Source organism: Heterodontus francisci, chromosome 15, assembly GCF_036365525.1.
Source record: "Heterodontus francisci isolate sHetFra1 chromosome 15, sHetFra1.hap1, whole genome shotgun sequence".
In the NCBI taxonomy this organism is placed as follows: Eukaryota; Metazoa; Chordata; class Chondrichthyes; order Heterodontiformes; family Heterodontidae; genus Heterodontus; species Heterodontus francisci.
The window spans coordinates 41,009,736-41,021,215 of record NC_090385.1 but is presented as its reverse complement, the minus strand read 5'-3'; the positions used below and the strand labels follow the sequence as shown (position 1 = coordinate 41,021,215).

The following is an 11,480-nucleotide window of genomic DNA, read 5'->3' as shown; positions in this document are numbered from 1 at the left end:
TGGGAGTTCTGCCTAAGTTTACCCTTCCCTGGGCCCAAGGACACTGAGGTTGTTTGTAATGCTTCAACAACTGTTCTGACTGAGACCAGCTAACCCAGCGCAGACCTGAATTGAATCTGGATCTTCTGGCCTTTATAGTTTAGTGTTGTGCCTTTAACTACTGAGCCACTGGGGAACCTGGTCAGCCATCAGAAAACCTCCCTCCAATATTAATGGAAGAGAGCAATTGTTTTTCCAGCAACACATTGTTACTAATTTCTGGAAACAACAGTCTCTTCAAATAACAAGCTCTGCTTTTCCATAATCTTGGAACAAAGCATGTTAATCATGGTTTCCTCCACACAGAACCCTTATAACAATCCTATTTATTTGAGTAATATTGAATAGTTTCAGAAATCTATACATTCATTGTAAAACTTAAAATGAAGTTGCATTTCCTAAAAAAAAACCCGTAAGCTACGTTTAAAACTACCTACTCATCAAATATAACAGTGCGATTGCAATTTTCAGATGTGTCATTTGTGCAGAAATATCTTTCAACTTTGTGGTCAAGTTAATGAGTCACTTTACTTTGCAAAGCTGTTACAAAGGTTAATTGTGTTTATCTTGCAGGTTTGTTTTTGCACAGTACAATGAACAGATGGCATTAAGAGCCAAAAATATAATTTTATTAACATTACAGGTTTCATTAAACTTACAGGTTTTTCAGTCACTTTGTACAATGCAGGGTTTTCTATCTTTAGATATGCAGTGTGTTTGTTTATTTTTTTAACATATATTCCTCCTTTTTATAGATTAATACCTTATGAAGTTGATAATTTAGAAACTGTCAACTCTCTGAAGACTTTATATATGTATGAACAAATAAATTGTAAAGCTGAATATCTGAAGCAAAAGCAGAAACTCTGCACCAGAATCATTTCAGAGCAGACAGTGTCTACCTGAAATATTAACTTGTCTTTTCTCTTTTCAGAAGCTGATGGAACAGCTATGTATTTACATAAGTTTTGTTTCTATTCCAAGCCTTTCCCTAAGAAATAGTAACCTTACAATGATAAAGTTAAAGATGTGGAATGTCTCTGGTCTCAATCATGAACATTTTCAATGTTATTTACTGAACATAGATTACCTATTAGTAATATCAATCAGTTATAAGCAGCCTGTGCCACAGATTGGTGAAACATAAAGGCTTTTTCCCAGAATGGTCTCATCTTGTCCTGAAGGTGCTGAGATATGGTTTAAAAGGCAGTCAATACCTTTTGATACTGCATTCAAGTGATCATACTTCATGTGTGAGCCTGAGCAGTGAGTCTGAGCAGATTAATTTACTTTAGATGGTATCACAACTGAACTCAATCCTGTATTCGCTTGACGTCCAGCCAAGGTTTTTTCCAGCAATGCTCACGAGACAGTGAACATGAGTGAAAACCCAAGCTGAATTTTTCCTTCGATAGCCCAAAGGCACAAGACCTAATTATAGCACCACAGCTGGTGGTATCAGCCTTAGTCAGTGCCCCTTGAATCAAAATGTTGTGAGCTGAATTCAAAGATTTGAGCACATAATCTAGGCTAACACATCAGCGAAGTTCTCTGGGAGTGCTGCATTGTCAGAAATACTGCCTTTCAGATGGGATGCTACATTGAGGCCTTGTCTGACTTCTTAGCTGGCTGTAAAAGGTCCGATACACTATTTCAAGAGGAGTAGCAGAGTTCTCCTGGTGTCCTGGCTAATATTTAATAATCTCTCAACCAACAAAAGTACAGATTATCTGGTCATTTAACTCATTGCTGTCTGTGGGACCTTCCATGTGCAAATTGACTGCTGCATTTCCCTACATTACAGTGGTAGGGTAAAGTAATTGGCTTCAGTACCAGGGGCTAAGAGAGGGGGAAACTCAATGTTCCTACTCCTGATTGCTATGAGTACTGTTGGATAGTGAATATCTGGCCATCATCTGAAGACTAGATTGGACGCAACTGAAATGTCTGTTGTAGTCAAAATACTGATTGACACTCGCTGCACAGGCTTACACATGGAAAGTGGCTATTGGGTGAAGTACCGAATGGTTGTCAGTCTCCATAGAATCACACAGCAGCAAGAATCAGGACCTTTGGCAGAGAGAGTTTTCTTTAAAATGATCTGGATCATTCTTTATAGGCTTATGAACAACATTCTTACACTAGTCATGCAAAGAGTGATCAGCACTTGCAAATAGATTTCAGGTAGTGTAGTGGAGGCAAACCTTGGAGTCAATTAAGAGACAATTGGATGCTACAATGGCAAAAAGTTAGCCTTTTTATTGTGGGTGACTTAAGGTGGGCTTATCTGTACCTATTTTGTCATCTTTCTTATTTCCCAGTGGATTCAGCATTAACAGAAAACAGAAATGTAATGATTTAGACCTTTGGTGAATATTATCAAGCATTTCTTTCCAAACTAGAAGAGCCAGCAACTGCATAGTCAATTTATGTCAGTCAATGGAGAGGCATTGATCCCTTGGCTCAGAATGTGCCTCCTAGAGAGGCTGCATGGTGGGAGTGGTCCTATGTTGGTGATAAATAGAAGCAGAAGGATGAGAACTGTAGTCATCATTGAGAACTTGTGTGCACTAGAGACTTTGAATACTTGTGCTATTTATGCAGGCAAATAAGTGGTGGAGAGATGCCTAAGATACAGCTTTTATTTATTCCTAATTTTAGTAGCCTTAATGTGATTAAATATGTCATGAACATTATCTCTTGATATCAGACATGATGCCCTTTGATTTAATCGAATACTTTGAGATTGAGTATCCATTTTGAAAATATACCTCCAAACTTAGATGTGCAAACTCAATGGAACATCTTGAAAATAACCATTCAGATAACTATTCAGTTCACAGAGTGTACTTATTTCACTCTAGATTATATATACATGTGTACACACATATACACATACATGCAGGTAATGGAGCCTTGTCAGTTGTGTGCTTGTTTCTTTAAGCCTTGTACAGCTCTGAAGAATATCCAGTTGCTTTTCAGCTCTACACTTGGGGTATTTGACAAACTGACACTGTTTTGAATTGAGTGTCTGAATTCAGCTTGTCAAATACACTCAGTGTAGAAGCTGTGATCAGTTGAGTCACAGATCGGAAGTTACTGTGAATTTGTCTTTGGTTCCTTGGTATCTGAAATAAAAATAAACAGATAAACATTGTAGCATGGAGTTCCAACTCGTTATTCTGCCCAACCTTAGTGGAATGTTAGTGCAAATGAGGGAGCAAAGAAGGGCCGCATAATTATCCTGGGGACGAATATGGAATCATCTGTGAAGAAAAATAATTGGCTGCACGTTAAATGCACATAATAATATATATTTAAAAAACAATTGAGTAATTTTATTGTCAACTTATACAGTAAATACAAAGTTACTCCATATAAGGCTGCATGATGTTTTAAGAGGTGTAGGCAGTAACCTACATCGATGTTTGCAGGTTATTCCTTGGGAATACTAAATAGTCTCTTTCTAGCATGGCCCATATTCACCAAAAGATCTCTAATGAAATTTAGAAAGAATCTGTTCTCCCTAGGGTATAGCTCCACAGGGAACAGCAGCTCTTTGGTACTCACCTAAGGTGTCCATGTTGCAACCTTAATAGTAAGAGCAGTCAGGCTATTCATCTGTGGAAGGCTTGATCCTCATCTGACATCTTTAAATGTATTCATTTCCAGCAGGTATCACTGAGTCATGATTAGAAGTGGGAGCCCTGGCCAATATTTCCCATTCCTAGCCTAGGGCTACTGGGATCAATAACACCAAACAAACTGCTGCCCCAGTTGTGAGTAGCTAACTCTGTATGGATCGGGAATTGAATCTGAACCTTCTCGTCTTTAGGGTGCAGTACTGTAATGGGTGGTGCCTTTACGAATTGGACCATTAGGGGAGAACAAATGTCTTTCCCTTCAAACGACAATCACTATACTGGTACAGGGGGCGGTTTACTTTTTCACTGATTATCTCTTAACTGCATTATCTTTTAATGATGGGATTTGAAATGTTGGTTGTTAATTGTCTTTTCAAAAAAGCCAGCTTTCTCTTCTGTCTCCTAAAGAAAAATAGGCTAAAAGGGAATGAACCACCAATTCCTCTGTAGCTATAGTAATCATTTACTTAGGAGAATCCATGGCGTAGCTTAGAATAATTTAGGGGAAATAGGCACAATTTTGGTATCATTTAGGTGTCAGGTAGATTAAAAAATACAATTAATATTTTTTCTGTCACACTAGATGAAAAATAAAAGTTTTTTGTTCCCTTACATATGCTTATTAAGTTATAACATATAATGTAAAAAGAATTAAGAAGTGTAAACTTTTTTTTACCCTTGCTATATATATTGAGACTAATAGAATATTCTGGATAATTGCTAACCCTGGGCTAACTTCTACTTTGTTATCATATTCTTTCCCTTGTGTTAATTTTGTAGAGGATTCAACCAAATTTCTCTAAGGGCATAAAGACTTCTATATTTTGTTTCTAATTTTTACCAAGGCTGTTATGTTATTAATGCACATTTCCACCTTTTTTCGTTCTTCTTTTAAAATTGCGTTTAGGGCTAAGGTACATTGTTGGGGCAGAGTTAGGGGAACTTTATCCGAGATTTAGCCTTTATTGTACCAAACCCAGGAATGCCTGATGTGGCCACTTGGTGTAGAAAAATGGAATGCTTCATAATCCATCACGAATATCCCTCAAACTAATGAACATTAAATTCATGAAAGGGTATTAAAAATAAACATGACTAATCAAATTTTTAAAACAATTATTTGATAAACAGGTTTTCACCAATAATTAAAAAGCATTATTTTTTGGCAATAACCATTAATTTCATACCTCTTTGGCCGTAGCCAACAGTCGAACCTATCTCAAGGGTGGCACCTGCTTCAGCCTTGGTGTCCGATGTGTAGATGATGACGGCAAGCAGACCACCATCTGGTAATGAGGCAAACATTTCTCAGCTTCTTCAACATCATTGGTTCTCTGAAATACAGAAGGCTGTCATATCGAACCCATAAATCCCCAGCAGGAAACTCAAAATGAGGAAGATAACTCTGAGGTTTTGTTTGCAGGAAATATCTGTAAGAGAAGTGACAAGATGACAAGGTCTGTTGTGAAACCAGAGGCTGAAAGAGTTTCATGTTAAAAGCTGTACTATCACACAACGGGTTTTAAAGCTGTCAGCCCAACCAGTTTTATATCTTCACTCGGCCACAAACGCATGGAAACACCATCACCTGCAAGACCCCTCCAGGTCACACAGCATCCTGAGTTGGAAATATATCGCCATTCCTTCACTGTCACTGGGTCAAAATCCCTGGGACTCCCTCCCTAGCAGCATTGTGGGAGTGTCTTCACTACACAGACTGCTGTAGTTGAAGAAGACGGCTCACCACCAGCTTCTCAAGGACAATTAGGGATGGACAATAAATGTTGGCCATGCCAGCAACACTCACACCTCATGAATTAATAAAAAATAAAAAAGAAAGTGCAAACTAGATTTACCAGAAATTTTCTCAAACTTTTTTTGAAAAAAAATTGGATACAAGGCTTGCTTTGTGTTTTTCAAAGTCTGCAAGGAGTTGCCTCCAACTGCAGTTGTGTGTTTAGATATGGTTAAATTTTTTTGCCCTTTTTTGTTTCCCCCCTGCCTAAGCATGCATATTCTTTGCTCAGATGTCATACGATAAGTAACAGGAGCCTTTAAGCTAAATTTCCCATGTGATCATGGAGATTGGATGTCAGCAAACATTCAACTGTGGAGAGTATTCCAGCCAAACACAAGCCTGTCCTCATCCCACATCCGCATAAATAGCAGTTGTGTGTGGAAAACTTATGTGATTCTCCCCTAAATAGCCCAGGGTTGCTTCGGTCAATTGTAGCACTGCGCTGTAACTCTACTGGAGATCAGATCATTTAGCATAGACTGGAACTTAATCCGCAGAAAAAAGAACTGCAATTGCATTCCCCTCCCACACGCCTGCTCTGATACAGTTAAATAGGGTTAAGGAGATGTGCTAACCCCACCATTCATTCTCCTCCAATTCCGCTCAATTCCCACCCCAAATACTTATCACCATTATATAACAGTGGAGGAGGCTATTTTGTACGCTGCTACTGAAGGTTGCTGTTCCTTTGTTTACATAATGATCTTCTTAGTACTTTGGAGCTGAGCCAGGCAAGTTGCTGATATCTTTATTCAATCCTGCTTAAACTATTGCTTTGCATTATAGACAAGGACTTTGCAATAGGAATACCTTTATTTTGGTGGTGCGAGGAGGAGAGGATGAAAACAAGGAACAGGATAGGTTGGTGGCTCCAGGCACCATTGAAGGTGTCTCTTCCCTACATGTGAACACTCATTCATGAGATCAACAGATGAAGTAGTCCATTGCATTAGAAGGGCGCATAAGAAGGAGAGGCAGTGGAACAGGAGAGCCAGCAACCAACTGCCAGACCAAGGACAGCACAACTGACAAAAGAGAACTTACAATAAATGAAGATTGATTCACTAAATTAAGTCACTTCACACTAACCTGTTTTCCCTCACAAACTCCCTCGCAAAGTCGTCACTTTCCGAGATTTCTGTCAAGGTCCTTCATACGATATTTCTCTTGCCATCATTCAACTCCCAAAAGTTGAAAGTGAGCACAGTCGTTAATTCAATACTCTATGTGATCAAGCAATCTTTACTTCAATCAATGATATTCATCAGGAAGTGTCAACAAAATCAATTCTCCCTCTCTGCAATTATTTCTTAAAACAGTGATTACCCCTTGTGTCACCTAACTTACTTTCTCAAGTTCCTAATCTACTAGACCTATGAAGTGCTCTATAAGCGAGAAGATTAAGCAGTAGGTGACTTAGATGGTTCAACTAGGCATTAGAGACCTGGACAATTCTCCCTCAAGGTAGATGAGATCGCAGAGGGACAGCTTTCAGCAGCCTGGTGTTTGCATAGCAAGGGATGTGGGCCCCTTGTCTGAGGTTCTCTCATACAATGGCATGGGAGGGAGCATTAAGGAAGCAGATTGACTATCACTCCGTAGAGACATCAATATCTGTGCTCACTCCTTGAATCCCATTGTTTCTGGGCACTGTTTCTGAGGTGATAGTGGTTGGGGTCAACACACCCCAAATACTCCAATCAAGTATTGGAAACCCTATGAAAGTGTTCTGTTCTATTGCAGCACTGTTAGCAAGCACCCCAGAGCCATCAATGTCCTTAAGAAGCTCTCCTTGGTTTCTTGAAGCTGAAAGCATCTCCTGGCTGTCACAGTTTCCAGGGTGTTCTGCATGTTGTGTGAAACTGCCTGCAGTGTGTTGCAGATGTAGGTACTGACTCCCACTTATTATTCGTGCCAACCGTATACATAGAAACCATCTCCTCTGCCTACAACTACTCTGGAATCAGCCAAGGCCAATCATTGATTTTTGAAGGTGGCAGGACATATTGAGAGCGTGGTTAGCAAAATATATGAGATCTTGGGCTTCCTAAATAGAGGCATAGTGTACAAAATCGGGGAAGCTATGCTGAACCTTTATGAAGCTCTGGTTAGGCCCCAACGAGAGTACTGCGTCCAGTCTGTTCACCACACTTCAGGAAAGATGTGAGAGTCCTTGAGAGAGTGCAGAGGAGATTTACCAGAATGGTTCCAGGGACTGGAAGAGTGCAGCTGTGAGGAGGGATTGGATGGGCTGGGGTTGTTCTCCTTGGAGCGGAGGGGGCTGAGGGGAGGTCTGATTGAAATGTACAGGATTTTGGGGAGCCTGGGTGGAGTGGAGGTGAAGGGCCTGTTTGCCTTGTTGGAGAGGTCAGTGACTAGGGGGCATGGATTTAGAGTGATTGGTGGAGAGATTGGAGGGGGGATGAGGAAAGGCTTTTTCACCCAGAGGGTGATGGGGGTGTTGAGCTCACTGCTTGGGGGTGGAGGGAAGGGTGGTGGTGGTTGGGGCGGAGGCCCTCAGCTCATTCAGGGGGGTTCTGGATGTGCTTCTCGGGTGCCGTGATCTACGGGGCTGCAGACTGGGTGCTGGGGGGTGGGATTGGAGTGGGTGGATCATTTTTTGGCTGGCACAGACACGATGGGCCGGGTGGCCTCTTTCTGTGCTATGGGTTTTCCATGATTCTGTGATTTATTCCCCTCTGAGTAGAGTGACAGTCCCCTCTTCCAAGTCCTCAGTCTCACTAGTGCTCAGTGACTTGCTCAAGGAAATGCGTTCTGACTGTTCAACTAATTCCTCATGAGTGGGTGTCTCTGTGCTGGTAGTTACGCAGGGAAGGTGCTAGTACAGAGTTGGTGAGGAATTGGTTATCAGAGTGACTGGCTTCTTCCTCTAAGGCATCCTCGTTGATGTGAATGATAGAAGAACTTGTTTTTCTGAACACAAAATGATGTTTATCCTTGAAGAAATTGTGGATTTTTCTAATGCTTTGCAACATTTTGAAGAGGCTGAAACCACATATGATGAGCCATCCTCAGTTCTTATCCACCTTCAGCTCACCTTCAATCTTGCTATCACCCACAACAACAATTTGCATTTATGTATTGCCTTCAACCCAGTAAAACGTCCCAACGTGTTTCACAGGAGTGCAAATGGATAACAAAATTTACACTGAGCCAAAAGGAGGCATTAGGACAGGGGAACAAAAGCTTGGTTAGAAAAGTAGATTTTAAGAGAAGAGGTGGAGAGGTTTTAGAAGGAAATTCCAGGTCTTGGGGCCTAGAAGGCTGATGGTACAGCTGTCAATGGTGGGCGAAGGAAGTCTTTTGAAAATGATTGGCCTTTGAAAATGATTCCAGAGCAGCTGCAGACAAAGGAGACGGTTTCTACGTATATGGTTGTCACAATGAACAATGGGCGTCAGTACCTACATCTGCAACACAACAACTTGTATTTATATAGCACCTTTAATGTAGTAAGATGTTGTAAGGCACTTCTCAGGAGCCTGATCAAACAAAATTTGACACCAAGCCACAAAGAAATATTACAGCATTAGACCAAAATCTTTGTCAAAGAGGTGGGTATTAAGTAATATTTTAAAGGAGGAAAGATAGGTAGAGAAGCAGAAAGATTAAGGGAGGGAATTCCAGAACTTAGAGGCTTAGCAGATGAAGGCATGACTGCCAATGGTGGAGTGATTAAGATCAGGGATACGCAGGAGACCAGAACTGGAGAAGCGTAGATATCTCAGAGTATCGTAGGGCTGATAGAGATTACACAGATAGGGAGGGGCCAGGCCATGGAAGGATTTGGAAACAAAGATGAGAATTTTAAAATTAAGGCATTACTTAATCAGAGGTCAATGTCAGACAGCGAGTTCAGGGGTGATTGGTGAAGGGGACTTGATGCGAGTTAGGACATGGGCAGCAGATTATTGGATAGCACCAAGTTTACGGAGGGTGCAAGCTGGGAAGCTGGCCAGGATGTGTTGGAATGGTGAAGTCTAGAGGTAACGATGGCATGGATTATGGTTTTAGCAACAGATGAACTGAGGCGGAGTCAGGTGATATTATGGAGATGGAAATAGTCTGTCTTAGAAATGGTGCGGATATGTGGCCAGAAACTCATCTCAGGGTTAAAGGTGGCAACCAACGGTCCCAGTGTGAACAGTCTGGTTTGGGAGCTACCAGGGAAAGGGCTGGAGTCATGAGCTAGAGAACGGTGTTTATGTCGGAAACCAAAGACAATGGCTTCAGTCTGCCCAAAATTTAGTTGAGGAAATTATTGCTCATCCAATACTGGATGTCGGCAAGCAATCTGACAATTTAGAGACAGTGGAGGGATTGAGAGAGGTGGTGGTGAGGTAGAGCTAGGTGTCATCAGTGTAGATGTGGAAACTGAAGCTGTGCTTTTGGATGATGTCACCAAGGGGCAGCATGTGGATGAGAAAAAAGAGGGGACCAAGGATAGATCCTTAGGGGACTCCAGAGTAATGGTGCTCAACCGGGAAGAGAAGCCATTAGAGGTGATTTTCTGGCTACGACTGGATAGATAAGAATGGAACCATGTGAGTGCAGTCCCAACCAGCTGGACAACGGTGGAAAGGCGTTGGAGGAAGATGGTGCAGTCAACCATGTTAAAGACTGTAGACAGGTCGAGAAGGATGTGGAGGGATAGTTTACCATTGTTACAGTTACATAGGAAGTCATTTGTAATCTTGATAAAACCATTTGGGTACTGTAGCAGGGGTGGAATTCCAAGTGAAGGGATTCAAACATAGAGTTCTGGGAAAGGTGTATACAGATTTGTGAGGTGGCAGCATGTTCAAGGACCTTTGAGAAGAAAGGAGTTTGGAAATGGGAGGGTAGTTTGTAAGGACAGTGTGGTCAAGGGTGGGTTTTATTTGGAGAGGGGTGATGATGGCAGTTTTGAAGGTCAGAGTGACAATACCTGAGGAGAGAGAACAGTTAATTATATCAGCTAACATGGGGCCAGGAAGGGAAGTTGAGCGGTCAGCAGTTTTGTGGGAATAGGATTGAGGGAGAAGGAGGTGGATCTCATGAACGATATGAGCTTGGACAGGCCACATTGGGAGATTTTCTTTTATTTGTTCATGGAATGTTGGTGTCACTGGTAAGGCCAACATTCATTGCCCATCCCTAATTGCCCTTATGAAGATGGTGGTGAGCCTCTTTCTTGAACCGCTGCATGCATGTGGTTTAGGTACACCCACTGTGCTGTTAGGGAACAGAGTTGAGACAACCGAGTAACTTGTTAATCTTATATAATACACAGATTCTGTCTGTCCACATTTTCTGATTGATCAGTGGGCTGAATTGGTGGGTGGGGCCTGGCACATGCACCTCAGTTACTGGCCCCCAGCCCCCACTGCTCCCTGGCATCTCTTACTGGCCCTGGCTCTCATGCTGCCCAGCCTTGGTTACTGGGCCTTTGACGGTGATGGGAGGGGGGTATAGAAATGGCATGGAGGGCCACATGGTGGTGGTGGGGGGGGGGGAAGGCATGGGAGGTGGAAGGGGGTGACATGGGCTGTAGGGGAAGGACGGATGGGATGGGAGGAGGAGGGACAGCATGGGATGTGGAGGAGATGGCATGAGGGGGGAGGTAGGAAGAGGAGAGATGGTGTGGGGGGTTGCAGCATGTGAGGGGATTATGGGGGAGAGGGCAGAATGACATTGGGGGGGATGGCATGGGGGTAGTGGGGGCATGGAGGGTGTTCCAGTGTGGTAGGGTGGGGAGATAGCATAGGGGGAGGGAGGGGGAGATGGCATAAGAGCGGGGTGGAGAGGTGGGAGATGGCAAGGAGTGGGGGGGAAGAGGGCAAGAGGAAGGGGAAATGACATGGGAGGGGGATGGCATGGGATGGGGAAGCGGGCGTGTTGACATGGGGGGTGATGACAACATGGGGGTGAGGGGGGATGGCATGGGAAGGTGTGAATGGGATGGGGGATGGAGGGAGGGTCTGCATAGGTGAGGAAGG

At 42.6% G+C, this 11,480-nt stretch overlaps 1 long non-coding RNA gene across 1 annotated transcript; it reads right to left on the bottom strand.

Annotated features, from left to right (window-relative positions):
- Positions 1–646: 646 nt before the first annotated feature.
- LOC137377872 (uncharacterized) lies at positions 647–4,947 on the bottom strand. Its single transcript, XR_010976502.1, has 2 exons — positions 4,871–4,947; positions 647–3,167 (listed from the first exon to the last, which is right to left on the bottom strand). It is a non-coding gene; the product is annotated as an uncharacterized lncRNA (long non-coding RNA).
- Between the last annotated feature and the right edge of the window lie 6,533 nt (positions 4,948–11,480).